This window comes from Dreissena polymorpha, chromosome 14 (assembly GCF_020536995.1).
Source record: "Dreissena polymorpha isolate Duluth1 chromosome 14, UMN_Dpol_1.0, whole genome shotgun sequence".
NCBI lineage: Eukaryota > Metazoa > Mollusca > Bivalvia > Myida > Dreissenidae > Dreissena > Dreissena polymorpha.
Window position 1 is genome coordinate 74240983 of NC_068368.1, and position 4795 is coordinate 74245777.

The window sequence follows — 4795 nt, forward strand, 5'->3', positions numbered from 1 at the left end:
TATAAATAATTTGAAAGCCGCAACAAGGCTAAAAGACTCACTTTAACACACTTATCAATAAGTTGGTCTTTTGTTTATTAACATAACTCAACAATAAAACAATAATTCTTCAACTAGGTCTTTGTTTCATGTTTATAGCCATATATTATCAAGGTGAATTGTAAAGGGGCTTTTTTACAGCTTGTTTGCCATTGCACCTTTTGTACATTTATGGGCTCCCCATAATTTTAAGGAAACATTGGATAAAAATTGCTCTTTCAGAACATCACAGGTTCACATATACTATAAAAATGTTAAAATGTTCAAACTTAGTTTTATACCTGAATATGAAATTGTTTGTCTTTCACTTTGAATCAATACATAAATATTAAATATATTATAAGAACAATCACACATCTATAAAAATGTGAATACTTCCATTTAATTCATGTTCTTTGGAGAATTCAATAGACTTACAGTGTGTTTTTTTATTCATTTTTTGAGGGGGAGAGTGACACTGTTTCTATAATAAATAAAACTAGTTTCAGTGTGAAAGTGTTGATTAATATATGGAAACTTATGTGGGCTTGCCAGCATCAATTATATCTCCTCAACAAAAAACAATAACTATTTTAACTTTCTTATACTGATATTTAACCCAAATACAATTAATGCCTACCACATTGACCTTAAACATACAATTTAAAAGGCAATAAAAATAAATAATATTTATACTACTAATATTATTTGCTAACACCATTCAGCATGTTTTTTTTTAAATATTCACAATTAAATATAATATGCTAAGGGTGCTGTGTATTATTCAATAAATACATATATGTTGGTGTTGAAATCAGTAGATATTTCTCAGATTTAGTAATTGGCTGACACACATAAGAGATTAGCCCTCCCCCCCCCCCAATTAAATCATAAACATTAATTCTTATCACAGTATCAGTGCTCCATCTATAGGCCTAACAAAGGGGTGTTGATAGACTTTTGATTGGCTGAGCCACCATCTATTTGAAAACAAACGACTTTGATTGGCTGGAGACAGGAAGTTATGTTTTGAAAACAAAGGGGGTTTTCATCAACTGACTTTGAGCTTTAAGGTATAATTGAGTAACATTAAGACTTATAATTCTAGTTTAAAATGTCTTGAATAACTTTCAGCATGAAGTATTGTGTGGTGAAAACAATGTGTATGTACTACATTGTGTAAATCAACAATAAGTTTGTTGCAAAGGAGATTCAAAGTGGATGGTTAAAGTGATATGGTCTCATAATTCATCAACTGCCTGTTATCTTGGAATACTGAAGAACAGTTGTTTTAGGTTTGTATTTTCATTTTTACATCACTTTTTTATTTAGTTTTATATTGAATTAATTATGATCATTATCATATTTATGTATTGTCACTGGGAAATGTAAATGGATAAGTATAAATGTAATGCAATTATAAGGAAAAACAACACCATTTGAATAATTATGGCTGTATTTTATGATTATTGTCATCTTAAATGTTATTTATACCTATTTCTGGTCATTAATGAACAGATTTCTTTCCCACATATTCAATGAAAACTTTTATATTTTAAATTTGAAGGTTAGACTCCCAAGGTGAAATTTACATTGATTGGAAGATTCTTTGGATAGAATATTCCTGCCAAAAGACAGCAGAAGGGGGACTAACTGATGTATGGATTTTGACACCAGATTTTACCCTGCACGAGCAGCCCAACTTCAGTAGATCAGGAGTGGGAAAACCGAGCCCTGTCCTTGACCAAGGAAAGTTGGATTTGTTGAGAGGTAAAACTATACAGGTTTTAGCATTTGAAAGGCGTCACACTTCCGACCAGTCCACACAGCCAAATGAGACCACATATCTTGGTACATTTTCAAACAGTATTTTCTACCACACGTAATTTCTTTTAATTATTTATGACAAGCGTTAAGTCACATGTGATCACAGGATTTAAATTGCCAAAAATAAACAAACAAAAAAAACAAGCAAACAAACTTGTTTTGATTTAAATTAATAATATTTATAGTAACAAGATATACCATAACAGCAATATTTATCACTTACATTATAAAATATCTTTCAGGACCTGATCTCAAATGAGATCATGCACAAGACGCACCTCGCAAAGGCCATGACAGTATAGTTTTCAGACCTGATCAGCTGGTGACTGCTCTATGAAGTGCTGTTCAACCTCCCCTAAGGGGGAGATTCGAGAGGGTCTCCTGATTGCTGAACACTACGCCATGGTTGGTATGATTCTTTTTTATAGGGAAAAAGGGGATTTAAATATATAGGTGTTCTACTGCCTCCATATTCATTTTGAAACAAACATAATGCAGGGCTAGCGCTGGCCCAAAATTCCTTTGAGCCAACCTGATTTCGTTTTTCGGCGTGCGAAAAGTGGTTTTAAAATAATAATATATTCTGTCAACTTGTTCATATTTCTTTTTATGACAACAAGGGCATATCAGATATAATATAACATGCAGTTTTCAATATAGAAATAATTATTATGGTACTTTTCAAAGTACAATCATAAGTTAATTTATACATGTACACTTAACAGTGGAGTAAGTTGTCCCAAATTTGAAATCCTGAAAATTAGGCCGGGGGTCTTAGAACCAGGAACCCAACAGGAAAAAAGGGAAATGCCCCCCACCCCACCCAGAGCCCTTACAAATTGTTCTTTGTTATAGTCTTTCCAATTGCAATTTCAAGTGAATACAATTCGAAATAATATGCACCACATCGTCCGTATTACCGCATGTGTATTCGTCATTCTATTTCTTCTATAAAGAACTCCGAAAATAAATTTAAATCAGCGAAAAATTATTTATCCGAAAACGACAGTCCGAAAAAATGTACGCGTTCTGCACTTGAAATAAAATTTGCATATCGTTTGATTGCAGAAAATGAAAATCAGTGACGTCTGACAATCTAGCAAATACGTTATAAATATACCATTTGGTTGACATTTTTCTTAACAATAGCATTGCTTGTGGGTAAACACAACTTAATTATCACCTTTTATTTCAAACGATAACGTCGATAATCGGCAGAAAGGTGTAACAACATCATCAACATAGAACTTATTATTTAATGGTCATCATTTAATTCAGATCGATAGTCGGTAGAAAGGTCTAAAGTGATCAGCTGAGAAATTATTTATTGTTGCTCTTCTTGTCATGTGTTTATCTTTAAATACGACGTTTGCCATCGGCCGCTAAATTTTTGGCAGACGACAATATCAACTGTGTATCAAATTGTATACGCATGATTGACCCAATATTATGTGTGAGCGAACCCAATGTTGATTGGCCAGCTACCACGTGCGCTTCAATAACAATAAGGTCTCATGTTCTGGTGCAGACCGGTTTTCGTTTATTATTCAATTTGCGAACACTTTCAATGAAACAAACAGAAAACTATAGAAAACTAGTCTGGATTTAAATGGTGGATAATTTCAATGAAGATTTGCGAGAACTTAGCATTTTCGCAAATCAGAATTTTCTTGAGCCAAATTCTCAATATTTTCGCAAGTGGCTCAAATGGCGAACGACAGCGCGAGCCCTGTAATGCAATTGATTCAAATTTGACTCCAGCACATAATCTGTCTTGCGTTAATTTAATACTACTGCTAAAATTTAAGAGTTACTAAAAATTGTGTTTGTGTATAAAAGTTTTGAGAATTTAACACATAGGCAGACAAAAATAACCTCAGTATAAAGTTAACGATCAAGCTCTAATTTTGAACGATATAAAAAATTCAAGCAACAGTAATTTGCCTCCTTGTTTCAAAAACCTCTTTTGAAATCCTTTTAATGTAGATGATGTTAAAATGGGATATCTGAACTGATGATATTGATGTAAAAGTTTATTCCACCAAAATCAAGTCATTCAGATCAGACTTGATTTGGGTGGAATAAACTTCTACATGTTTTTTTAATACTGTAATGTACAGTAAAATCCTGCATTGATTGATCATATACATTTCAGTTGTCATCTCCAAAAAGTTTGCCCTGCCCATATCAACAGTGGAAGAGAACATGAGATGGGCCTTGAGGAGGCTTCGTGTCATGTACTGCGGGGAGAATATATAAACTGTTTAGTGCTGAGCAATATGTTCCTTTGTTCATAGGTGTAAATATGTGTAAAGGGCTATTCCAGGAAAAGATAGGATGAAGGATTCCTTAATGTTGTCATTTTATAAATCCGGTACCACCAACACAGTTAAAAACAATTATTATTAATTTTATCCTCTGTATCACCCCTCACTAACTGAAACTGTATATAATCATGGTTCATACCCTTCCTCCCATTTTTACATGTGGTAGCCCAAAGAGGAGAATGTTATTTATTTTAATTTATTATGTTAAATGTGCTCGCATATTGTGATAATGTATCTTGGGTAGATGTTTTCCTGGTTTTGTTAAAAATGCACTGTAAAAATGTTCACATTATTTGTTTTTTTAATATAAACATTGTTTTTTGCAAATTGTGTGTGTCTTTTATTTATAATCACATGGGGCTTGTAATGATCTGTTGTGATTTTATCTCAAATAACCTTTTTACCATTAAGGTGTAAATATTTTTTTTACTAAGGTTACAGGTCAAACAAGCAAAATTTTATGATCCCTTAAGCGAACAAAAGACTCACAAAAACCAACTTAAACACACTATTGTAGACAGAAGTGTGTTTAAGTTGGTTTTTTGTGAGTTTTGGTATGTTGGTTTTTTGTGAGTTTTGGTATGTTGGTTTTTTTGTGGGTTTTGGTATGTTGGTTTTTTGTG

At 32.6% G+C, this 4795-nt stretch overlaps 1 long non-coding RNA gene across 3 annotated transcripts; it reads left to right on the forward strand.

Annotated features, from left to right (window-relative positions):
• The first annotated feature begins 1033 nt into the window (after positions 1-1033).
• Positions 1034-4502, forward strand: LOC127857052 (uncharacterized). Of its 3 annotated transcripts, XR_008038291.1 has the most exons (4): positions 1034-1313; positions 1586-1788; positions 2088-2254; positions 4001-4502. It is a non-coding gene; the product is annotated as an uncharacterized LOC127857052 (long non-coding RNA). The 3 variants fall into 3 exon arrangements; XR_008038289.1 differs by having other exon boundaries at positions 1052-1788; XR_008038290.1 differs by having other exon boundaries at positions 1056-1788; positions 2088-2250.
• The last annotated feature ends 293 nt before the right edge of the window (positions 4503-4795 follow it).